The sequence below is a fragment of the Musa acuminata genome, chromosome BXJ2-8 (assembly GCF_036884655.1).
Source record: "Musa acuminata AAA Group cultivar baxijiao chromosome BXJ2-8, Cavendish_Baxijiao_AAA, whole genome shotgun sequence".
NCBI lineage: Eukaryota > Viridiplantae > Streptophyta > Magnoliopsida > Zingiberales > Musaceae > Musa > Musa acuminata.
The window spans coordinates 13,901,518-13,928,945 of NC_088345.1; the positions used below are offsets into that span (position 1 = coordinate 13,901,518).

The window sequence follows — 27,428 nt, forward strand, 5'->3', positions numbered from 1 at the left end:
GAGATCAGATAGGGGTGGAGAATATTATGGTAGATATACTGAAAATGGACAAGCACCTGGTCCTTTTGCTAAGTTTCTTCAAGAACATGGGATTATTGCCCAATACACTATGCCTGGTTCTCCAGACCAGAATGGTGTTGCAGAAAGAAGAAACCGAACATTATTGGACATGGTGCAGAGTATGCTTAGCAACTCCAATCTTCCTAAGTTCTTGTGGACTAAAGCATTAAAAACGGTTGTGTATATATTAAACCGAGTTCCAACCAAGGCTGTCTAAAAGACACCATTTGAACTATGGAAAGGTTGGAAACCGAGTTTGCGACATATGCGCGTTTGGGGATGTCTGTCTGAAGTCAGGATATATAATCCATAAGAGAAGAAACTGGACCCGAGGACTGTTAGTGGGTATTTCATTGGATATGCCGAAAAGTCCAAAGGTTACAGGTTCTATTGTCCATCTCACACTGTTGAATCTCGTATTTTGATGATGAAACTACTTGATATATGTTTATGATTTAATCTACGTTTTGAGTGACGCAGGATGCTTCGATCAGGATGAGACAATTAAAGCAGGAAAATCATGTTGTGCCGAAGGAACATGTCAGAAGATTGGACGTCGGGCCGGTGGATCGGTCGACGTATCGACATAAGGCTTCGGGCCGTGGACTCGGGCATCGGGCCAAGAAGAGCGGGTATTGTGCCAAGGATATCGGAGTTGCGGAGTCAACTGGCCAATTGGGCAATAGGCTGCAGGAGAGGACGATGCGCCGAAGAATCGGACGAAGCATCGAGGGACCAATGACATGTCGGACAACTTGGTTAATTGCTTAGGATTAATTGTCTCGATCGAAGTTTTGTTTTAAGTGTGCAGGATTAACTACGATGAAAGTTAGACAAGCAGCAGGAGTTGCGCCGGAGTCAAGTTCATGATCACGTTGGGAGTTCGAGAGTTCGACGGAAGTTCGGACGGTCGTCGGAGGTTCTGCGAGAACAGATCCGAGAAGTCCAGAAGCTTGCCAAGTGAAGCTTGTCGGAACTCGCCAAGTGGATCGTCGCAAAGTCCAGGAGTTTGCCGGAAGTCCGCCGAAGAATCACCGAGGGTTCATCGGATGATCGACGGAAGTTCGCCGGAAACTCGCTGGAAGAAGCGATTGACGCATCGGAGCAAAGCTGCAGAAATTGTCTTAGATTTAATCATAGTTAGCATGTTGATTAAGTTGGAAAATGGGAGGTGATCCCATTAGCTTAATCTTGGGGCAATTGGGCCCCTGAAAAGATTGAAATTGGGCCGAATGGAGCTAACCATTCGGACCCTGATTGCACCAGGAGGTGCAACCGCCTAGGCCAGGAGGTGGCACCGACTGGGCTAAGTCTCCTAGTGAGACTGGGCGGTGCAACCGCCCCAGCCAGGAGGTGCAAACGCCTGAGCTCAGTCTTCGAGCTAGACTGGGCGGTGCAACCTCCCTAACAGAGAGGTAGCACCGCCTGAGCTCGGTCTTCGAGCTCTGGCAGAGAGGTGCAACCGCCTCAGTCAAGAGGTGGCACCGCCTGGGGCTCAGTCTCCGAGCCAGACTCAGGCGATGCAACCGCCCCTGACAGAGAGGTGCAACCGCCTGGGCTTAGTCACCGAGCTCTGCCAGGCGGTGCAACCTCTCCAGTCAAGAGGTGCAACCGCCTGATCCCGAAATTCCGGGATTTGATCGTTTTGAGCTCCAAATTTGAATTGGGTTGGGGCCTATAAATACCCCACCCATTCAGCACTGAAGGGATACAGATCCACACCGAATTCTTGATCTTTTCAGTTATTCTAAGAGCTCAAATTTGTGTAAAGTCCAAAAGTTCTCCTCTTTTCTGTTCTTCAAGTCTTGAGTTGTAAAGAGAGGAGAGAAAGGATCTGTAAGGGTTGTCTCCTGAGCCCGTCAAAAGGAGAGAAACTGTAAAAGGGCAGTTGGCCTTCGCCCATTGAAGGAATGCACCTAGTTGACGTTGATGACCTCGCCGGTGGAGGAAGCCAAAAGTGGAGTAGGTCAAGACTGACCGAACCACTCTAAATCTCTGGTTTGCGTTCATTTTGAGCACTTTATCATTACTGCAAACCTCCTACATAGCTACTGCTCTCTGTACTTTTACGAACAAGTTTCTAAGTTCTAATCTTTCCGAATCTGCATTCAGACGTCAAAAGGTGTTTTCGTACGATCTTTACATTGCAGCTTACATTTACGTCTTGAATCTGTTTATAACTGCGAACTGTCTTCTACGCTTTTACGAACGAGTTTCTTTGCAGTTTACATTTACATTTTGATTCTATTTATAACTGCAAACTGTCTTCTGTAATTTTACGAACGTTCAACATTTAGACGTAAAACTGCATTTAGACGTAAATCGGCTTTCCTCGCACAATCATCAGATTTCAGTTTACGTTTACGTCTTGATTTCAACTGCATATTGCCTTCTGCGAGTATACAAACGAGTTTCAAAGTTCAGACGTAAATCTGCGTTTAAGACGTAAATCTGCGTTTAGACGTAAATCTGCGTTTAGACGTAAATATGCTTTTTACAGATTACTTTTTGAGCTGTACAATAGCAGCACATTATCTTTATACTTCTGCTCAAACTGCGCTTAGACGCAATCTGAGTTTAGACGCAATCTGCATTTAGACGCAAACTGCGTTTAGACGCTAACTGTGTTTAAACGTAAACTGCACTTAATCATAAGTAATCTTAGAATCGGCTTTTGCATCAAATTAGCTTTTATCGAACGAACGCAGCTTTCGTTTTTAATCGCTGAAAGATTTCCGCTGCACTAATTCACCCCCCCCCCCCCCCCCTCTTAGTGCTCTCGATCCTAACAATTGGTATTAGAGCAGGGTATTTCTCATATTTCGAATTTACACCCGAGAGAAATGGCTCTTCAAGAGGGCTTTTCGGTCTTTCGTCCACCGTTCTTTAACGGATTGGACTACACTTATTGGAAAACTCGAATGAGAGTTTTCTTGATTTCTCTAAATCTGGATTTATGGAATATCGTTGAAAACGGCTTTCAACTTCCCTCTAAACCGATGAACGAATGGTCGGATTTAGAGAAGAAGTATTTTTCTTTAAACGCAAAGGCTATGAATGCCTTATTTTGCGCTTTGGACAAAAATGAGTTCAATTGGATTTCTACGTGCGAAACAGCTTTTGACATTTGGCGAACACTTGAAATCACGCACGAAGGAACTAGTAGAGTCAAAGACTCGAAAGTTAACTTTTTATTGCATGATTTTGAGATTTTTCGAATGCAACCAAGCGAGACTATAGGCGACATGTACACCCGTTTCACGGATGTCGTCAATAGTTTAAGAGCTCTTGGAAAATGTTTTTCGGATTTTGAACTCGTAAACAAGATTTTGCGTTCTCTTTCTAAAAAGTGGGATTCAAAAGTAACTGCAATACAAGAAGCTAAAAACCTAAACAACTTACCACTTGAAGAACTAATTGGTTCATTGATGACATATGAAATGGTGCACAATGCACATGATGAACATGTTGAACACAGTCACCTTCCAAAGAACAGGAAGGATTTGGAACTCTGGACAAATGAATGCCACTTGAGCGATGACTCAAGTGATGAGGACAATGATGAACAAACCAACCTTCCAAAGAACAAGAAGGATTTGGGACATAGAACATTTGAAGACCACTCGAGCATAAGCTCAAGTGATGGTGAACTTAAACTACAAATGAAACGAAAATTAAAAAGCAAAAAGAATGGTACTACTTCCTTTAAACGCAAGAAGAAGAACAAAAATTGGGATGAATCGAGCTCCTCCGAAGACGAAGAAAAAATCAACAAAAGTGAGGCGGCAAACTACGCCTTAATAGCCTATGACGTTGAGGTAATTAAAATGCCTTTGGTTTATTTTGAAATTACTTGATGCTTTCATGATGCAGTTTTCTTTTTAGTTTAGAATCAATTTTCTTGAAAATTACATGTTTAAAAACAAAAATACAAAAAATATGATCATGCTAGTAATTTCAAAAATGATAATATTACATATTTTATGATAAACAAACAAAATGATTTTGATTGAAAATATGAAATCATAGTTAAGAAGTAATAATGTGTTTCATGGTGATGTCCATTGTTATTTCTCGATTTTGAGTATATTAAATCATGTTTAATTTGAAGTTATGATTAATAAGTTTTATCAAAATCATGATCATGATTTGTTAAATTGAAATAATAGGAATGATGATTTGAAATCATATAATAATGAGTTTATATGTTTTAAAAATATATGATGATAATGATGCATGCAATGATGAAATATTCATGATAAAATAATTGTTTCGACATTCAAGACTTGAATTTTCATCAATGCTATTTACCTTTGTCATAATTTAGAAATTAAAATAAAGGGTCTTCCCTTCTTTTTGACAATGACAAAGGGGGAGCAAAACATGTTTAAAAGCTAATTTGCTAGCTCTTATAATTCAAAAAAGGGAGAAAGAAAATAATTACACTTCTTAGGAATTGCTATCTTGAACATCACCAATAAGTGCTATCTTACAAATCTCAAGATGCACAAATACAAACATGCAAAATTTGTAATTTTGCACATCATTAAAATTTATGATGCTCATGCATGTTCTAAAATGTTACAAGATTCACTAGCTTGCATGATGTAGAACTTGCTATATTGAACATCACCAAGAAGTGATATCTTGCAGAAGCAAAAAGTTAACTTGCACATGTAGTAAAACTTATATTTCAAGAAGCAAGAGTTGCTTTCTTGAACATCTCAAAATTACTAGCTTGCGTGTCTTAAAATTGTAAACTTGCCATCGTACTACCATGATGATGAGAATGTCTTATCTTTATGATTGTATTTGAAAAACTATGGCAAAAATACGTCCTAATGATTGAACGTGTTAAAATTATTTTTCGAACCTTCTTGATTGAATGATCGAATCACTTGATTGGCATAATGATTTTACACAATTACATGTTGAAAATTATGTGCTTGAATACAAAACTTCCATGATAACAAGCATGCTTTACCTTTATGATTGTAATTGAATATCTATAGCAAAACCTTGTCCGAATGGAAGAAAGAGTCAAATTTCATTTTCGGATTCTTTTGAATCTAACATATCAAGTTTACTCTCTTCCAAACTTAACAAGCATATGTCATATCAAGTTTAGTTCATTGATTTTTGACATATGTAATTAACTAGCAAATACATCTCTCATGCACACATCATGTGAAAAATATTTTTTGAGAAATGGATTTGATGAATATGGATGAAAGTGTTTTTACTTGCAAGGATTTATTTCACATACATGTCTTGGTCCTTGAAAAAATGAAGCATGATTTAATCTCTCATCGATTCTAACTTTACTCGAAGTAAACTCACAAATAGCATGTATCACAAATAGTCTTCCTCCTTCGTGCAAAAACATAATAACATATATATATAAAAAAAAAAAAAGGGAAGAAGTTTTCAAAGCTATCTCCATGTCATGATTTCCTTGAGATGTTTGTATAATTGATATCCTATCACTCACTGTTGGAAAATGACATGAACCTAGTTATGACATGAATAACAACAAGCACTTATGCTTAAAATTTGCTTATATCGTTCTCCGTTTTGTTGATGACAAAGGGGGAGAAATATATGAATTGATGCTATGATTGCCAAACTTGCATTATGCCATGTTTGCATCATGCGTTAAGATATCAAGAACTTGTATCGTAATTTTATGCGTTGATATCTTACCATGTGATGAAATGCTACAATTGATAAACACTTGAAATGTTTGCGTTATGATATCAAAAGCTTACATCGTAATTTTTCATGTTGATATTTGATATTAGCAAATTTGCATGATGATAAAACTTGATATTATGATTTTCATGCAATGAGTTGAACCAATATCACAAACGATTGATTGTGATACATCTCCTTTTTGTTGATGACAAAGGGGGAGAAGTATGTTGATGACATGACATGTGATGCATAAGTTTATGCATATGTTCATGTTGACGTGTTGCAAGTATTCATGATGAATATTGCAATGACTTGAATTCAGTTTGAATTTAAGGTTCTATCAATATGACATATTGATAGGGGGAGTTTGTTTAAACTCCGGGAGTTAAGTTTAACTCCGTCATCAAGTGGTTGTCATCATAAAAAAGGGGGAGATTGTTGAATCTCGTATTTTGATGATGAAACTACTTGATATATGTTTATGATTTAATCTGCGTTTTGAGTGACGCAGGATGCGTCGATCAGGATGAGACAATTAAAGCAGGAAAATCATGTTGTGCCGAAGGAACATGTTAGAAGATTGGACGTCGGGCCGGTGGATCGGTCGACGTATCGACAGAAGGCTTCGGGCCGTGGACTCGGGCATCGGGCCAAGAAGAGTGGGTATTGTGCCAAGGATATTGGAGTTGCGGAGTCAACTGGCCGATTGGGCAATAGGCTGCAGGAGAGGACGATGCGCCGAAGAATCGGACGAAGCATCGAGGGACCAATGACATGTCGGACAACTTGGTTAATTGCTTAGGATTAATTGTCTCGATCGAAGTTTTGTTTTAAGTGTGCAGGATTAACTACGATGAAAGTTAGACAAGCAGCAGGAGTTGTGCCAGAGTCAAGTTCATGATCACGTTGGGAGTTCGAGAGTTCGACGGAAGTTCGGACGGTCGTCGGAGGTTCTGCGAGAACAGATCCGAGAAGTCCAGAAGCTTGCCAAGCGAAGCTCGTCGGAACTCGCCAAGTGGATCGTCGCAAAGTCCAGGAGTTTGCCGGAAGTCCGCCGAAGAATCACCGAGGGTTCATCGGATGATCGACGGAAGTTCGCCGGAAACTCGCCGGAAGAAGCGATTGACGCATCGGAGCAAAGTGTAGAAATTGTCTTAGATTTAATCGTAGTTAGCACGTTGATTAAGTTGGAAAATGGGAGGTGATCCCATTAGCTTAATCTTGGGGCAATTGGGCCCCTGAAAAGATTGAAATTGGGACGAATGGAGCTAACCATTCGGACCCTGATTGCACCAGGAGGTGCAACCGCCTAGGCCAGGAGGTGGCACCGCCTGGGCTAAGTCTCCCAGTGAGACTGGGCGGTGCAATCGCCCCAGCCAGGAGGTGCAACCGCCTGAGCTCAGTCTTCGAGCTAGACTGGGCGATGCAACCTCCCTGACAGAGAGGTAGCACCGCCTGAGCTCGGTCTTCGAGCTATGGCAGAGAGGTGCAACCGCCTCAGTCAAGAGGTGGCACCGCTTGGGGCTCAGTCTCCGAGCCAGACTCAGGCGGTGCAACCGCCCCTGACAGAGAGGTGCAACCGCCTGGGCTCAGTCTCCGAGCTCTGCCAGGCGGTGCAACCTCTCCAGTCAAGAGGTGCAACCGCCTGATCCCAAAATTTCGGGATTTGATCGTTTTGAGCTCCAAATTTGAATTGGGTTGGGGCCTATAAATACCCCACCCATTCAGCACTGAAGGGATACAGATCCACACCGAATTCTTGATCTTTTCAGTTATTCTAAGAGCTCAAATTTGTGTAAAGTCCAAAAGTTCTCCTCTTTTCTGTTCTTCAAGTCTTGAGTTGTAAAGAGAGGAGAGAAAGGATCTGTAAGGGTTGTCTCCTGAGCCCGTCAAAAGGAGAGAAACTGTAAAAGGGTAGTTGGCCTTCGCCCATTGAAGGAAGGCACCTAGTTGACGTCGGTGACCTCGCCGGTGGAGGAAGCCAAAAGTGGAGTAGGTCAAGACTGACCGAACCACTCTAAATCTCTGGTTTGCGTTCATTTTGAGCACTTTATCATTACTGCAAACCTCCTACATAGCTACTGCTCTCTGCGCTTTTACGAACAAGTTTCTAAGTTATAATCTTTCCGAATCTGCATTCAGACGTCAAAAGGTGTTTTCGTACGATCTTTACATTGCAGCTTACATTTACGTCTTGAATCTGTTTATAACTGCGAACTGTCTTCTGCGCTTTTACGAACGAGTTTCTTTGTAGTTTACATTTACATTTTGATTCTATTTATAACTGCAAACTGTCTTCTACAATTTTACGAACAAGTTTCAACATTTAGATGTAAAACTGCATTTAGACGTAAATCGGCTTTCCTCGCACAATCATCAGATTTCAGTTTACGTTTACGTCTTGATTTCAACTGCATACTGCCTTCTGCGAGTATACAAACGAGTTTTAAAGTTCAGACGTAAATCTGCGTTTAAGACGTAAATCTACGTTTAGACGTAAATCTTCGTTTAGACATAAATCTGCTTTTTACAGATTACTTTTTGAGCTGTACAATAGCAGCACATTGTCTTTATACTTCTGCTCAAACTGCGCTTAGACGCAATCTGAGTTTAGACGCAATCTGAGTTTAGACGCAATCTGCATTTAGACGTAAACTGCATTTAGACGCTAACTGTGTTTATACGTAAACTGCACTTAATCATAAGTAATCTTAGAATCGGCTTTTGCATCAAATTAGCTTTTATCGAACGAACGCAGCTTTCGTTTTTAATCGCTGAAAGATTTCCGCTGCACTAATTCACCCCCCCCCCCTCTTAGTGCTCTTGATCCTAACACACACAACTAGGATTGTGGAATCAAGAAACGCTAAATTTCTTGAGGATGATGTGATTAGTGGGAGTGATCATTTCAGGAACATAGTTTCCACACATGATCATATAGAATCTCAACCTTCCACATCAAATGATAGATTGGTTATAGTTCATAGCACTCCTCAAATACAAACTAGTGCTGAACAACCAATCATTGAAATTCCACAAGTTGTTGATAGTATTCTAATAGATCAAGCAGTTCAGGAATTACAACAAGCTCCTGAACAACTAGTTGAACCACAAGTTCCTCAAGGAACCATTGGTACAACATTAATAAGATCTACTAGAAATAAAAGATCAGTAATTCCTGGTGATTATGTTGTATATCTACAAGAATCTGACTATAATATTGGAGCCAAAAATGATCCTGAAATATTTCACAAGCCATGAGTTGCAAAAAATCAAATTTATGGCATGATGCTATGAAAGAAGAGATGAATTCCATGATGAGCAATGGAGTCTGGGATCTTGTAGAGTTGCCTAATGAAGCAAAGGCCATTGGTTGCAAATGGGTCTTTAAAACTAAGAAAGATTCGTCAGGCAACATTGAGAGATACAAGGCAAGACTTGTTGCAAAGGGATTTACTCAAAAAGAGGGAATCGATTATACGGAGACATTTTCTCCTGTATCTAAGAAAGATTCTCTGCGTATTATTTTAGCATTAGTTGCTCATTTTGACCTTGAGTTGCAACAAATGGATGTGAAAACAGCATTTCTTAATGGAGATCTAGAGGAAGAGGTTTATATGAAACAACATGAAGGTTTCTCCTCTAGTGTTGGTGAGCACTTGGTTTGCAAGCTTAGGAAGTCTATATACGGCTTAAAACAAGCCTCCCGCCAATGGTATTTTAAATTTCATGAAGTGATTTTTTCATTCGGATTTGTTGAAAATCTCATGGATCAATGCATATACCAGAAGGTTAGTGGGAGTAAAATATGTTTCCTTGTTTTATACGTAGATGATATTTTGCTTGCAACCAATGATAAGGATTTGCTGCATGTGGTGAAACAATTTCTTTCTAAAAATTTTGACATGAAGGATATGGGTGAAACATCTTATGTCATTGGCATTAAGATCTATAGAGATAGACCTCGAGGCATTTTAGGTCTATCACAAGAAATCTATATTGATAAACTTTTAGAAAGATTTCGGATGAAGGATTGTTCACCAAGTGTTGCCCCAATTGTGAAAAGTGATAGGTTCAATTTGAACCAATGCCCAAAGAACAATTTTGAAAGGGAATCAATGAAAAACATCCCATATGCTTCTGTCGTAGGAAGCCTTATGTATGCTCAGGTCTGTACTAGATCTGATATTGCATTTATTGTGGGGATGCTAGGTCGATATCAGAGTAATCCAGGTATGGACCACTAGAGAGCTGCAAAGAAAGTGATGAGGTATCTACAAGGAACCAAAGATTACATGCTTATGTATAGACATACATACAATCTGGATGTGATTGGTTACTCAGATTCAGACTTCGCCGGTTGTGTTGATTCTCGTAAATCAACATCAGGATATATTTCTATGATGGCTGGTGGAGCTATTTCTTGGAGAAGTGCTAAGCAGACCTTGACTGCTACTTCTACCATGGAAGTTGAGTTTGTCTCCTGCTTTGAGGCTACTTCACATGGTGTATGGCTTAAGAGTTTCATTTCTGGGCTTAGAATCATGGATTCTATTTCTAGGCCATTAAGAATTTTCTGTGACAATTCAGCTGTTGTCTTTATGGCTAAAAACAATAAAAGTGGAAGTCAAAGTAAACACATCGACATTAAGTATTTAGCCATAAGAGAACGTGTAAAAGAAAAGAAAGTGGTCATTGAGCACATTAGCACTGAATTGATGATTGCTGATCCTTTGACTAAAGGCATGCCACCTCTAAAATTCAAGGATCATGTAAAGAAAATGGGACTTAGTTCCACTTTGTAATGATATTGAAACTCTTATATATTGTGAAATTTTCTCATTTATGTGCACATTATTTTGAGAAAATATATTGTTGTTGGACCAAGAATAAATATAAGGTTTATTCATAAAGTAATATTACCACATTAAGATTAAGAAACTAAATACATCGTGATACATGGATGATAATACTCGCTCTTAGAGGACTTATCGCTATGATTCATGTATTTATTTCTTAATAAAGTTGTTCGAGAAAGATTAATTCAAATTATTAAGATAAACGTATGGACCAAGTGGGAGAATGTAACGGTTATTATTAAATATCTTATTTAATAATAACGTAACCATTATTATTAAGATTCATAATTTATTATCATGAATTTCTTCATTTATTATGGTTTAAATGATTTCAGTTTCTTATTCTTTATGCATGAAACCGTTATTATTAAATTAAATATTTAATATCATTAAGTTCTTCATTATGGTCCAAATGTTACAAATTTGAATTAATTCTTGAACGTTATGAGTTGGTGATGATAAATGTTCTTAATGGGAGAACATCTATATATACATGAGGATTTTGGTCCCTTGGCTCAATCATCTCTTTGAAGCGAAAGTCTTTCCTACACCATCTAAAGAGAGAGTTCTGAGCCGAGAAGAACCAAAGTTCAAGAAGAAACCTCTGCAGAAATTCTTGCCAACAATGGTTGGAGGTACGCTATTTCGTTTCCGCATTAGTTTTATTGTGTTTCTATTACAATGATTTAGAAACACAAGTTGGCTTCATGAAAATCTAACAGAAGAAATTTACATGGAGCAACCAGAAGGTTTCAAAGTCAAGGGAAAAAAAATGGTGTGTAAGCTTAGGAAAAGCTTATATGGACTCAAACAGTCACCTAGACAGTGGTATAAGAAGTTTGATTCCTTTATAATGAGCCAAGGGTATAATAGAACCACATCTGATCATTGTGTGTTTATGAAGAAATTTTCAGATGATGATTTTATTATTTTACTGCTATATGTTGATGATATGCTGATTGTTGGCCATGATGTTGAAAAAATTGGAAAGCTTAAAAGAGAGCTAAGTAAGTCTTTTGCCATGAAAAACTTGGGATCGGTGAAACAAATACTCGGCATGAAGATTCTTCATGATAGGAATAAAAGAAAGATTTGGCTATCTCAGGAGACTTACATTGAAAAGGTTCTTGAAAGATTCAATATGAGTAAAGCCAAAGCAGTTTATTCTCCACTTACAGGTCATTTCAAGCTTAGTTCGAAACAATGTCCTACAAGTGAGAAAGAAAAATAAGAAATGTTCAGAGTGTCTTACTCATCTACAGTAGGCAATTTGATGTATGCTATGGTTTGTACTAGGCCAGATATAGCTTATGCAGTTGAAGTTGCCAACCGATTTCTCTCAAATCCTAGAAAGGAACATTGGGCAGTAGTGAAATAGATATTAAGATATCTATGAGGTATTTCGAGGCAGTGATTTAAAAAGCGCTAGGCGCCAAAAGGTGCTAAGGTCCAAAAACGCCCGAGGCGCTAGGCGCTCGCCCAAGCACTCGCCTGAGCGAAGCGAGGCGCTAAAATATAAAAATGTATAATATAATTAATAAATATAATTATTTAAAATTTTAAATAAAAATATGTTATTAAATTAAGAAAATCTAAGATACAAAATCACAATGTCACGTTAACAAAAAGTTTCAAAATTCAAAATAATAAAATTTTACATCAAAGTCATTCATCATAATCAATATTATCGTTATTTTTACATAAATCATCTTCATTGAATTCGTCTTCTTCCTCTTGTCCTTCGATTCCTTCCTCTTCATCAAGATATGTTTCATTCTCTATGTCTTCAACAATAGTAGGAGTCGAGCTTGATACTTTTGCACTCATTTTTTTCTTTGACATATGTCTTGTATATGTTTGTAATTCTCCAACACCTGAAGCTCTTGCCACATCTCCCCATGTCAATCTATCATCTTCAAATACAAGCTCGTCTTCAGTATCTTGCAAGTTAGCACCCATTTCTCCTACTAACCACTCATTTGAATCATCAATATCTTGCAATGAGATTGAATCAAATCTATTTTTCAAATCATGATGAGTCTTCAAAGCTTAATTATACTTTATGTAAATAAGATCGTGCAATCGTTGATGTTCTAACCGATTTCTTCTCTTCGAGTGAATCTGTCATGTCATATAATTTAAAAATATATTAATACATATATCTAAATAAATAAATTAATTAAAACAAAAATATTTAGTAATACTTACATGCTCAAAGACACTCCAGTTTCACTCATAACCCGAAGCACTACATATCAAACTAAGTACTTTGATAGCAAATTTCTATAAGTTCGGGGTGGAATTTTCAAATAGACTCCACCATTCAGTTGCAAAATTTATGTTATTATTAGCAATAACATAGTAACATAATATATATGAAATTAATTATATCAAATTATTAATACCTGGAGACGTAGTTGTCCTGGATCGAACGACAATTGAAATTCCAAAAGAACCTTCAGCATTTTTATATAAAGATAATTCATGAATAATCTTATCTTGAATCTCAAGGCTGGGAACTAATCTTGCAATACACTGATATAACCCACCCAAAACTTCTGTATCAAATCCAACAGATTTAATCTTATAAAAGAATTCATGGTTCAAATAATATCCTACTACATGTAAGGGACGATGAAGTTGACAATTCCATCTTTCGGCAATGATTATAAAAATTTTCTCATATTTTTCTTCATTTTCATTAAAAGATCTTTTAATCGTCTCTTTTGCTCTATCCATAGCCTTATAAATATATCCCATTGCAGGCTTATTTTCATTATCCACCAACCAAAGGACTCGAACAAGAGAGCCCATTACCTTTAATATATAAACTATATGATTCCAAAAGGATGGCATTAAGATGATATCAGCAGCTCTCTTGCCTTTTGCTTCTTTTGCCCATTTACTTGTCACCCATTTCTTAGAGGTAAACATATTTCTCAGAGTATGTTTTTGATGATGCATGCTCTGTAATGTCAAGAATGAAGTAGCAAATCAGGTGACACCATGTCTCACTAATTCTTTATTCACTATAAATTCTCTCATCATATTCAAAGTCCCAATGTGATTATAAAGAAATCCAACAACAAAAATTGCCCTTTCTAAGGTTTTCTTGATTTCTAAGATCTTTCCAATATCCTCCAACATTAAATCAATACAATGTGCTGCACATAAAGTCCAATACAAGTGTTGTCTTTTTTATTCAAGCAATTTACTAGAGATAAAGGATAACAAAAATGATAAGACTTAAGAGTTTAACACACTTAATTGAAGATAAAATAATTAACAAAATCGAAAGATGAATATTACCAGCTAAAACATAGTTGCTTCCATTGTCGGTTATGATTTGAACAATATTTTGTTCTCCAATTTCTTCCACGAAGTTGTCAAGTAAATCATATATCTTGTCTCCAAATTTTACAAAAGATAAAGCATCTATTGACTTCACAAACATAGTCCCTAAAGAATAATTAACTATAAAATTAATTATACTCCTACGCCTCCTGTCAGTCCAAACATCTGACATAATAGAGCAACCATGTGTTGGCCATGATTCTTTATGACCCTTTAGTAAGTCATTTGTATAATTCAACTCTTTTTGTAGCAATGGAACTCGCATCTCATAATAACTTGGAGGTTTTAATCCTGCACCATATCTTCCAATAGCTTCAATCATATCCTTAAAACTGTCTAAACGAGTTGTACTAAGGGGAAGACCAGCCTGATAGAAGATGCGAGCAATGTGCTGAATTGTTCTTCCTCTTATTTCTTTATCACAAGCATCACTTATATTTGTTTGTCTAAATTTTGAGCCTCCTGCTTGCCCTTGTTGTTTCTGGGATCCTTGAAGCATATATAGATCCATCGGTCCTTTTTTACCTTTCTTAGTACTCATAACTTCTTTTCCCTTTTTATCGTATACTCTTTTTTCACTTGGGTTAATACTCATAGAATAATCTTCTTCTTCATCCCTAAGATGTTCAACATTGTATTCTGGTAAATTCCCATAAGATTCATTCTTTTGTATCTTCTTTTCATTCATATAACTCAGCAACTCTTCTTTTACCTCAGGTGGACATTTTTTACAAGTTGCTGCATTCTTGAAATTTTCTACTAGATGTTATTTTGCACGAAAAATACCACATATAGTAGTCTTATCGCAGAATATGCAAGTCACTGCATTATGATCTTCCGGATCCTTCAAATAATTATACTTCCATGCAGGATATTTTTTTGATACCATTGGAGACTCTATTGAGTTGCTCTCTATACTTGTTATTTATGTTGAAACCAAGCAATAATTTCAAATAAATAAAAATTAACAACATTAAAATCAAAATAATATATTATTAATCTATTAACAGTATTGAAAATTAATCATTTCAAAATTCAAATAAACTTAATATTAAGAGTATACTGTATACTAAGCTTGACGGAGAAACGAGGAAGCAGCGGCGAGCGGCGGCAGCGGCAGCGGGAAAGGGAAAGGGAGCAGGAGGGCTCGCGGGAGGCGCGAGCAGCGGGAAGGCTCGCGGGAGGCGCGAGCAGCGAGAGGGCTCGTGGGAGGCGCGAGCAGTGACAGCGGCGAGCAACGGCAGCGGCGAGCAACGGCAGCGGGAGCAGGAGCGACGAGCAGCGAGATCGGGATCGGGAGCGGCAATGACAGCGGGTTAGGGTTGGGTAAGGGTTATATCGGTTTAGTTGGTTTGATTGAACCAACTAACAACCGAACCAGGACCGAACCAGACCTAAAATCCTGGTTCGATCACTTGGTTTACCCAGGCGCTCGCCCGAAGCGCCCAGGCGGCGCTTGAGCTTGGGCGAGCGCCCAAGCGGTGCCTGTTTGAAGCGCGCCGCCTGGGACATTAGTGAGGCGCTCGGGCCTCACCTCGCCTCGCCCGAGCGCCTGAGCGTCTTTTTCAATCACTGCTTCCTGGTTATGTTTATGTTTTTGTAATGATGAACCTGTGTTAGAAGGGTACACAGATGCAAACATGGCAGGTGATACTGATTCCAGGAAGTCCACTTGGGATTCTTGATGACATTTGCAGGAAGAGCAGTCTCTTGGCAATCAAAATTACATAATTGCGTTGCTCTATCAACAATAGAAGCATAATACATAGCAATTACTGAAGCCTGCAAGGAAGCTTTATGGATGAAAAAGTTTTCATAGGAATTGGGCTTGAAATAGGAAGGATATACTGTTTACTGTGACAGTCAGAGTGTCATTTACCTCTCCAAGAATTCAATATACCATTTTAGATCCAAGCATATTGATGTGAGATATCACTGGATTCGTGATGTACTTGAATTAAAAGAATTACAGTTAGAAAAAGTGTATACCAATGAGAATGATTCAAATATGTTGATAAAGTCTTTGTTTAAAGAGAAGCTTAAAGCATGTAGACAAAGAGCGGGCTTGGTACAGCCCATCATATGAGTTGGAGGGGGAGAATTGTTGGGTCCAGCCCATATATAAGCTTGGACAATTGGGCCTATTGAGCCCAAATCACTAATTGAAGGCAGAAAATAAGAGGAAGGGTTCGATGCAGCGAGTGTGTGCAGTGAACGTGTGCGACGACGTGCAGAGAAAAGAGGAGAGAGAAACAAAGAGAGAAAGTAAGATTTTTGAGATTTCTGCTTGACGATCGATGGCCAAACGTTGTCAATTTTGGTCCAAATTTTATATGGAGAATCCTTGCAGTAAGCTCTACAATCCTAATGGTGTTGATCTACATTTTACCCTCTTTGAGGTACTTTCCTGCTATACTTACTTTGCGAGGCCTAGAATTCTCTTATAATGAGATCCACCATATGTGATGAAGATATGCTATTCTTGAGCCAAGATCTATGATCTTGATGTTATTGTGATCCTCTAGTTATTCTAGAGAAAACCTATTGTAAACATATTATCATTACTATTAATAGTGAAAGTTTGAGGTGGACTACGGTCCCGTGATTTTTCTCACATTGGGTTTTTCACGTTAAAAGATTTGGTCCCACTGTGTGATTGATTTTTTGCTCTATTGTTTATACTGTGCTGGTTGATATTTTCATTTGGATATTAAGTTGGTCTTTTGATGAGGAACTTATTTTGATACGTACAAAGGGAAAAGAATATTCCGCTTAACAGGTTTTTTCCCCGTATGAATATATCATATGTCAACCTAACAGACTCATTTTTCCTGTTTGGTAGGAAACTCTTTTTCTGTTTTACTGAAGGTAGGGATTAAGACACAAAATCTATTAAGCAAATCATCAGGTGCATCAATAGATGCATCACATGGCTATAAATTGCAGGTTTTTAATGAACGAAACTCGCAACCTACTACTACTACCACATCACAGTTTGCGGACAAAATTAACAGCCATTAATTATTATTGGCACACGATGATGGGTTGCAAGTGGATCGAAGCCTGGGCGAGCTGGAGATGAATCAATCATGTAGAGGTGCGGAATAATAGCTGGGGCATTTGGGGACCGACAAGGCTGATCACGTGACCATTGGTGTGTACCGAAGACTTGTCTACTAGATGTCTCACTGTCGTACAGTGTGAGTGTGAGTGCAACTACGGAGCACGTAACCTCAATGAATTAGCAATAGGAGGCCTGCAAAGTCTTTCTGATATGGAATTGATACTGGTAGCGGACATGCTCCTTTCATCACGACATCATCCACGTGAACGACTGTCCCGCAAGAAGCGGAGGAATCTCTCCCCCACCGCCAAAAGCTTTGGTTGCGACACCAGCTTAAATTCACACCTGAACCGAGCATGGGGGCGAGGAGGTTAGAAATGCGGATCATGATCTACCAGATAAGGTATGTCAGTTTGCTTTCAACTCACAAGTTTCAAACCAATCGGGGCTCGAGATACATAGGGCTTGGTGCTTGTGCCCAGATTGCAGGTATCAATTACCTATATAGATATATGGAGGTCAGTCGAGATATCCAACTCTCCAATAACGAGAGGGGATCCGATGGGCGATCCCTTCTTTCTGCCATTCATGCTTTGGTTCTTCTTGTTAATAATAATCGTGGGGGGCTCCGGTGCTAGGGGCACCGGACACTTGCTTCACGAGAAGAGCTACGCGCCGGGCACGCATCAGAGTACTAAAGAAGACGTGTGTGCCTGCACAATTACCAGACTAGTACTGCTATATTCCCTTCACCCGATCCTACACTCCCCCATGGGTTCACTGTTTTGCTGCAGTCCTAGTCACTTGAAAACGAAGAGAGAGATCGCCATCCTCCGTCCTCTTGCTTGAAACTCCAAATGAAAAGACAGAACGCTTTTATAATCGGTGCTACGGAGACTCATGAAGGAGAAAGAAAACGATAGGAACAATCTGGCTCAAATTCAGAACGCTACGGAAGCATCATCGGCATCGTGAACCCAGGAAGCTAAGAAAAAAGGAAAGAGCAGAAACATACTGTCTTGCTCCTCGAAATCAAGGCTGAAGTCTTTTGTGCCACGAGGACAACAAGCTAATCTCTTCATGACTAACAACCCGCCTGCACCAGAAAAATGGAAGGAACGAGAGGAATAAATTAAAATGTCAGACTCATCTTGTGCTCGATAACAAAAAAAACAAAAACTCCATTCTAAGAGTGGGAAAAATAGCCTTAAATTTGAGGCGGCTCTCCCAACGGTAGACAAAGGGAAATAGGACCGTATCCTTTATATATATATTTTTTTAATTTTTTAATCTGTTTAGTTGTTTTGTCGGGCATTTGGTTTATCGGTTGTTGGGCTGGCAGCCCATAAATCCAACCCATAGTGGGCTTGGGCAGTCTACAGCTCATTCCTTCTTAATCTAATCCTAATTAACATTAGAGGGGGTGTGGTAACTACGTTTTGAAGGCAGAAAAAGGTATAAATAGAACAGCAACATGGGAGAAGAAAAAATCACAGGATTTCAAATAAAATGAAGAAAAAGGCAGAAAAGTAAGAGAAAGAAAGGGAAGAAGACAAGGACAACGCAGAGAGGTAGTTCTCAATCATCTAGTAGTGTTCTTATATCAGGTTAGATCAAATCTAAAGTAGACTCTTGCTGTGATTACTTTGGGAGGTTTTAGATATCGTGGACAGTGACGTGATCCTTGTATCCCAATTGTTCTCTTGTGATTGTTGCTAGGATTTAGGGCAAGAGATTGAGATTTGTATATTCATTATTTTCATAGTGTATTATCTCTAGTTTGCCCTGTGGTTTTTACCCTTCACATTAGAGGGATTTTTCACGTATATCTTGGTATTCTATTTTATTATGATTTCATTTAATTCTACTGCATATCATGGTCTGCTAGTATTTGTTCATATACAAAGGTTATTCCTGTTTATATCCCCATCAACTAGTATCAGAGCAAGGGTTTTGGTGATTTAATTTTGTATTTGAACATGGAGGCTAGTAATGTTTCTCGTATGATTAGTTTAAATGGAAACGATTGGATGATATAGAAACCAAGAATGAAATATCTCTTGTATTGCAAAGATTTGTATGGACCTTTGTAGGCGGATAGTGCAAAACCCATAACTATGACAGATGATGAGTGAAAGAGGTTAGATCGAAAAATAATTGGATTTATTTGATAGTGGCTCGATGATAGTGTCTTTCACCATGTTTTTACTGAAATTTCTATATATTCTCTTTGGAAAAAGTTGAAAAGTCTCTATGAAAGAAAAACAACTGGCAACAAAGCTTTTTTTATCAAAAAACTTGTGAACCTAAAATATAGAGAGGGTGCTTCTATTGCTGAACATTTGAATGAAATGCAAAGTATTACTAACCAGTTATCCTCTATGAAATTGTCTCTTGATGATAAGTTGCAGGCATTGTTACTTCTCAATTCATTACCAGAAAGTTGGGAGACACTCGTGGTTTCCCTCAGTAATTCTGCGCCAGATATTGTTGTCACTATGAGTCAAGTTTTGTTGAATGAGGAGTTGAGAAGAAAGAGTTTGGCAACATCTTAGAATGATTCACAGGTACTTATCTCAGAGAACAGAGGAAGGTCAAAGTCTAGAAGAAGTTCACGCATAGGTAGAAGCAAGTCAAGATCAAGAAAAGATTTTGTTTGCTATAATTGTGGTGAGAAAGGACATTACAAGAACCAATGTAAGCAACTTAAGAAGGGCAAGAAAAAGGGAAAAGAAGTGGAGTCTATAGAGTCAAAAGATAATATCACAACTACAATGTAGAGTGATGATTATTTGATTTTATCTCCTTCTGATGATATTTTTTCTTGTATGTGTCAGGATCTTAAGTGGGTGATTGACACAGGTGCTTCTTATCATGCTACACCATGGAGAGAGTTTTTTGCTACATACAGGTCTGAAAATTTTGGTGTTGTCAAGATGGGCAACTATGGCACACCAAACATCATAGGCATGAGTGATATCCATTTAAAGACTAACCTTGGCTGCAAGTTGGTGCTTAAGGATGTGAGGCATGTGGTTGACATAAGGCTGAATCTAATTTCAGTTGGAAGGCTAGATGATGAAGACTATGATAGCAAATTTCATAAAGGGCAATGGAAACTCAGTAAAGGTTCTCTTGTTATAGCTAATGGAAAGAAATATCATACTTTGTACAGGTTGCAGGCTAAAGCTTATGGTGAGCAGTTAAATGCTATAGAAAAAGACTTCAGCATGGAGTTGTGGCATAGGCGACTGGGACACATGAGCGAGAAGGGATTGCAAGCTCTTTCCAAGAGAGAGGTATTACCAAACCTCAGAGGTATACATCTGAACCCTTATATTGATTGTTTGGCAAGTAAACAACATAGAGTTTCATTTGCTAGTCTTGCTTTGTCTAAAAAAATGTATGTCTTAAACCGTGTTTATACAGATATATGTGGTCTTTTGAGGACAAAAACTCATGGTGGATCTGTTGATGTTCTTGGTATAAGTGGTGCACTTTATTTTGTCACTTTTATAGATGATTTTTCCAGGAAAGTTTGGGTCTATGCTTTGAAGACTAAATATCAGGTGATTAATTTCAAAGAGTTTCATACTAGGGTTGAAAGAGAGATAGAAAGGAAATTGAAATGCATAAGATTAGATAATGGTGGTGAGTATACAGGATTGTTTAATGACTATTGCAGGTCATATGAGATCCAACATGAGATGACAGTTCCTGGTACACCTCAGCATAATACAAATGCAGAGAGGATGAACCGCACCATCATGGAAAAGATAAGATGTATGCTTTCACAAGCCAAGCTACCCAAAAGGTTTTGAGATGAAGCTTTGAGGACTAGTTGATGTGATCAACTTATCACCATGTACAACCCTAGATGATGATGTTATAGAGTATGTATGGTCAGAGAAAGATGTTTCCTACAAGCATTTGAGAGTGTTTGGTTGTTATGCATTTGCACATGTTCCAGATAATGAGAGGTCCAAGCTGGATGATAAGTCTAAACAATGTATTTTTCTTGGCTACTCACATGATCATTTTGGTTACAGGCTTTGGGATCCAGAAAAGCAAAAGGTGTTTAGAAGTAGAGATGTAGTTTCTTTAAGGATCAAACTTTTGAAGATTTGAAGAAGAAGACACCAGCCAATACTTCTACAGAAGGGTTAGCATATTATGACCCAATTACTCCTCTAGTATATCAAGGTGATGGGGGAGATGTGCAGAAAGATAGTGTAGAGCCTGATGTTGATCTACTTGCATGACATATTGAGCAAGAAGAAGTTGGAGAGCAACTTCCCGCAGATCCTCAGTTGAGAAGATCTTCTAGACAACGTCAACCTTCTAGAGGATACTCTACATATGAGTATGTGATGCTTACTGATGCAGGTGAACCAGAGAGTTACTAGGAAGCAGTTGAAAGTGAGCATAAAGAGAAGTGGTTAGTTGCTATACAGGAAGAGATAAATGTTCTTAAGAAGAACCACACTTATGATTTGGTGCTACTACCAAATGGAATGAAGGCCTTGAAGAACAAGTGGGTTTTCAGGTTGAAGACTCAAGAATATTATTCTCAACTAAAGTACAAAGCTAAATTGATTATGAAAGTCTTTGGTCAAAAGAAAGGTATTGACTTTGAAGAGATTTTTTCTCCTGTTGTTAAAATGTCTTCTATTCATGTTGCTCTTGGTATTGCTGCTAGCTAAGACTTGGAGGTTGAGCAGCTAGACAGCTTTCCTTCATGGGGATTTGGAGGAGGAAATTTATATGGAGCAACCAGAAGGATTCAAAGTTAAAGGTAAAGAGAACTTTGTCTACAAATTGAAGAAGAGCTTATATGGGCTAAAGCAAGCTCCAAGACAGTGGTACAGAAAATTTGATTCATTTATGATAGAAAATGGATACAAAAGAACGACTTCAGATCATTGTGTGTACATCAAATGGTTTGGTGAGGATTTTATTATTCTCTTACTTTATGTTGATGACATACTTATTCTTGGGAAAGATATGTCTAAAATTGACAGATTGAAGAAGGAGCTAAGTGAGTCTTTTGCAATGAAGGACATGGGGCCAGCAAAGCAAATACTAGGTATGCAGATTTCCCGTGACATGAAAAATAAGAAGATTTTGTTGTCACAGGAGAAATACATCGAGAAGGTATTGGAAAGATTCAATATGAGCAATGCAAAACCAGTTGGTTATTCTTTTGTAGGTCACTTCAAGTTGTGCTCAGAACAGAGTCCGTCAAGTGATGAGGAGAAGGAAAAAATGCAAAAGGTTCCTTATGCTTCAGTAGTTGGAAGTTTAATGTATGCAATGATATGTACGAGGCCAGACATTGCATATGCAGTTTGTGTTACTAGCAGATTTCTTACAAATCCTAGCAAAGAGTATTGGGCAATAGTGAAGTGAATTTTTAGATATCTCATAGGGAGCTTTAAGGTTTGTTTAAGCTTTGGAGGTGGACCACATATGTTGACAGGTTACACAGATGCATATATGACAAGAGATATAGATACGAGAAAGTCTATTTTAGGTTATTACTTACTTTTGCAAGGGGAGTTGTGTCATGAAAATCCAGGTTATAAAGGTGTATTGCTCTCTCCACCATAGAAGCATAATATATTACTGCTACAGAGGTATGCAAAGAAATGTTATGGATGAAAGAATTCTTACAAGAATTGGGGCTGAAACAGAAAAATTATGTGGTGTATTGTGATAGCTAGAGTGTCATCCATTTGTGTAAGAACCCAATGTTTCATTCTAAGTCAAAGCATATAGATGTTAGATACCACTGGATTCGAAATGTATTTGAAGAGAAGTAGTTGCAGCTTTAGAAAATTAATACAGATGATAACGGAGCTGACATGTTGACAAAAACTTTACCAAAAGATAGACAAGAGATATGCCGACAGCTAGTCAGCATGGCTTCACATTGAGGAGTCATGGGATAGCCTCCCTTATGGGCTGAAGGGAGAGGTTGTTAGGCTGGGAGCCCACAAATTCAGCCCATAGTGGGCTTGGGCAGCCCACAGCTCACCCCCTCTTAACCTAACCCTAATTAACATTAGGGAGGGTGTGGTGGCTACGTTTTGGAGGCAGAAAAAGGTATAAATAGGACAGCAACGTGGGAGAAGAAAAAACCACAGGATTCCAAAGAAAAAGAGGAAAACAAGGCAGAAAAGAAAGAGAAAAAAAGGGAAGAAGACAAGGACAACGCAGAGAGGCTGTTCTCAATCATCTAGCAGTGTTCTCATCTCAAGTTATATTAAATCTACAGTAGACTCTTGCTGTGATTACTTGGGGAGGTTTTAGATATCGTGGACAGTGACGTGATCCTTGTATCCTAGTTGTTCTCTTGTGATTGTTGCTAGGGTTTAGGGCAAGAGATTGAGATTTGTATATTCATTATTATAATAGTAGATTATCTCTAGTTTGTCCCGTAATTTTTATCCTTCACATTAGAGGGGTTTTCCACGTATATCTTAGTGTTGATTTCATTTAATTCTACTAATATCATGGCCTGTTAGTATTTATTCATAAAAAAAAAATTATTCCTGTTTATATCTTCGTCATCGATCATTCGAGTGCCTAAAAAAGCTGCTACCACGGATTTGAAAATAATTGAAAGCTGCCACTCGGTTTTAAAGTAAGTAAAAGGTGCATGTGCGAATTAAAAGCTGCCACGGACATTGAGAACTTTTGAAAAGGGGGCAGATGAAGACAACATCGATCGATGATGGGGAAGAGAAATAAATGTTGAAAAGAAGGAAAAAAAAAAGTGAAAAAGGGAACATTTTCCCTCGCTAAAGAAGAAGGGGATTCGGGGCTCGGATCCTTCTGAACGACTTAATTGGCAGGAAACGGCACAATGCGCGACTTCTCCAACAGTAACACATTGCAGAAACGAGTCAATTTTTTCCTCGCTAGAAAAAAAATCAAGATGTATGGTTCCTCCCGAGAAGCGGGATCGACAGGAGGCCTTCCTTACCTCGAGGTCAATCTTCCTCTTCCTTTCTTTAGAGGAGGAGGAGGAGGAAGCGGAGTCGGGATACACGGCGCCACTGCTGCTCGATGAATGGCCAGATCTGCACCAACATAGCCAAAAAAAAAAAACACAACAACAACAACAGAAGAAAGACAGAGGATCGAGAGGAGAAAGAAATCGCCTAAGCTTACCTCGGCCGGCAACGCATTCCAAATAAAGAGTGCAGAACTATGCTCAGTAACAGCAGTACCACCGCTACTCGTCTGCCTTGGCAACAATGGCTACTATACACATGGGCCATTTTGGTACTTCGACGGCATTAGCAAACTAATTATTATTGACAGTTAAGTTTACATGTGCTTTATATATAGAACGGACATGTAGGCAAGCTAAGCCTACATGTGTTGATTTCCATGTGGAGTAGTAGAAGGTAACCCACCCCAGGCGCTCAGACGATTGGAAGGCTCTCTCTCTCTCTCTCTCTCTCTCTCTCTCTCTGTTTCGGAGTTACTAGTTGTTACTGACGCCATGCCAAAGCACGGTTCGATTGACGATCTTTGTCGAGGGGTACATCAAGCATACTAAACATTTTATACTGTACAAATGTTGGTATTTTATAGCTGACGCAATTGGGATTTGCAAGGGTCAACCTCCTGAACGATGCCTCTGTTCGTTACCTGGATAAATGAGTATGTATGGCCATGAAGAGATAAATTTTTTTTGGTAGCTTCACATCTAAATCAGATGCGAATTCCTCTATGCCATCCATTCATATACATACAGTGATTTCGGAAAAATTCTATGACGCTGATGAGATAGATATATCTGCGGGGGTAAGAAGAGAAGAGATTAGTGAGGGGGTTCTCCAAAAGGAAGGGATTCGTGGTTGATTTTGGTTGTATCTGTAATTTTGAATTTGGATTAATATATTTGTTATTGCCAAGAAGTGATAAAAATAAATATATTTTTTTATTTGATAGAAACTATGTCGTTAGCTAATCATTATCCGACCTACAACGTCACATGATGTCCAAGATAAAAGGAGAAGATAATGTCACTCTTCACTTATCTGTCCACACGGGATAAGATCCAAGATAGACAGCTATAGATTGTCCTCCCCTCATTATTGCCTACATAGACAAGAGACCGAAGGGAGGCTACTGAAGACGATTAAAGACTATCTACCTGTAAAATATTTCATGAAATATTCTATCCCTTTAAAATCAGGTATAAAAACTCATCTCTAACATTATGAAAAGGGGAGCTTCCCTTTTTTAGTACTCACGTCCACATTTATACACATTGGACTACTAATATGGGTGCTAGAGGAATTGAGTCGAAAAACTTCTTCCAACTTAGGTCTTCGTATAAGTGGCACCTCGAGAGCTCAATGTTTCCACCTCAGAGACACCTTAGATAATCCTACGCATATGGGTCCAGATCGAGTCGAGTTGACCAATACATTAACAACTTCTTCTCTCATCATTTTGACATTAGAAGGAGGGCTTGTTATCGTAAGAATGCTCACCCGCTAACCTTCTCAATGAACTTTCGAGCAAGGAGGCTTTATTCCTAACCTATAATACTTTCACTCAAAGAGGATAACAGCTACCCTTTTCACATATTGATGCATTTATCTCAGTACAAACGTCGATACGGTACTAGTGTCTATTCAATGACCTAGGCATCTCACCCCTTAGGGATGACCCTGAGCCGCCTTCTCGTCCTCGTCGAGGTGTTTTTGAACTTCACCAGCAAGTACAGACACTAATGGGCTTGATATAGGTCATCACTCTATTTTTACCTAATTAGCCCAATAAGCAACACCACAAGCTCAATTGTCACTAGTGCCAACACCCATCGAGGTTCCCCCGCCCATATAGTGCCAACTTTTGAATCTTGAATTTTGATATTAAAATCAATTGATAAATTATTTGATCTAATCTATAAGTTGAGATAAGTGCATAGGTCTAACTACGATAATTAAGACATTTGAACAAGCAATCTATGTTCGGTATGTCGATTGTTCTTTCGGCGATCTTTCGGTGAACTTCCGGTGAACTCTCTCGATGAACTCTCAGCGAACTCCCGACGAACTCTCAGTGAGCTTTCAGCAAACTTCTGGCACATCATCCAAATCTTCGACATATCGTCCGATCTTTGACTCCGGCCAACATCTGCTTTATGCCTTACTACTATCGTAGTTAATCCTGCACACTTATCTCAACATATAGATTATATCAAATAATTTACTAATTGATTTGATCATTAAAATCTAAGATTCAATAATCTCTCCATTTTTTATGATGACAATCAATTGATGACGGAGTTAACCTTAACTCCCCCTATCTATATGCCATACTTGAGAAAAGATACTCTTGAATTCAACGCCATTGAATTCAAGCACCAAACCGATAAGTTATATTCATTTAAACTTATCAACATGCATATCATGATACTTATCATGATTTACCAATTCAAAATATGATACCACATATTTATCAATAAAAAATGATGTCAAGGCTTGACATCCATTTTCAAGTCCAATGATGGGAGACAATCATCATTTTCAACTATGATACAAATTTCAAATATGAAATTTAACAAGATGACAATTCTTGATAAAAGATAACAATTCATCATTCCAAGGCATGATATCAATTGTAAATAGCAAGTTAAGCTCATGATACCTTATCATAATGATAGACAATTATCATTCATGAAACATTCAAGTATCTACAATGCATATAAAATACATTTTGATATGTTTCAAGTATTTGCGATGTGTTATGACATATTTGATGATTCCAATTATATTTCAAGCATTTGTAAAATATTCAAACATTTACGACAAGATACATTTTATACATTTATCTCAAACATTCAAAATGCCAATTTATCATAAATTTACCACATTTCTCCCCCTTTGTCATCAACAAAAAGAAGAACCATTCAATAATGCAAGTGTGGTAAACAAAATTAAGCAAGTTTCACACCAATTTATCCAAGCCATAAGGGAAAGTAAGCAAAAACTTTACATGATAATTTTTTTTGGATAAGCTAATATTTTTACTCAAGGGCTTTTTGGTTATTCTTTAGATGTGCAGGTTTCTTTCTTCCTTTGTCAAATAAGAAGAAGAGGAAAAAGGGTAAGAAAAAAAATCCATTAAGAACCAAATTTATGAAATAATTTGAACCAAGCCAATTTTAAAACAATAAATGAGTTTCATTAAATCATACTTCAATTTTAACGAAGAGAAGGGATTCATGAAAAGGATCAAGATATCTATGTGAAATCAAATCACCATTCTTACAATTAATCATCACACACTAAAAATTGATAAAATTCATCTTTCATGAGAAGAGTAAGGAAGAATTCATGGGAGAGGAGCATCATGAATAAAACTTCATA

The 27,428-nt window shown here is 38.2% G+C and overlaps 1 long non-coding RNA gene across 1 annotated transcript; it reads right to left on the reverse strand.

Annotated features, from left to right (window-relative positions):
* Window positions 1-17,223: 17,223 nt before the first annotated feature.
* Window positions 17,224-24,346, reverse strand: LOC135618414 (uncharacterized). Its single transcript, XR_010488996.1, has 3 exons — window positions 24,020-24,346; window positions 18,047-18,127; window positions 17,224-17,882 (listed from the first exon to the last, which is right to left on the reverse strand). It is a non-coding gene; the product is annotated as an uncharacterized LOC135618414 (long non-coding RNA).
* Window positions 24,347-27,428: the final 3,082 nt, after the last annotated feature.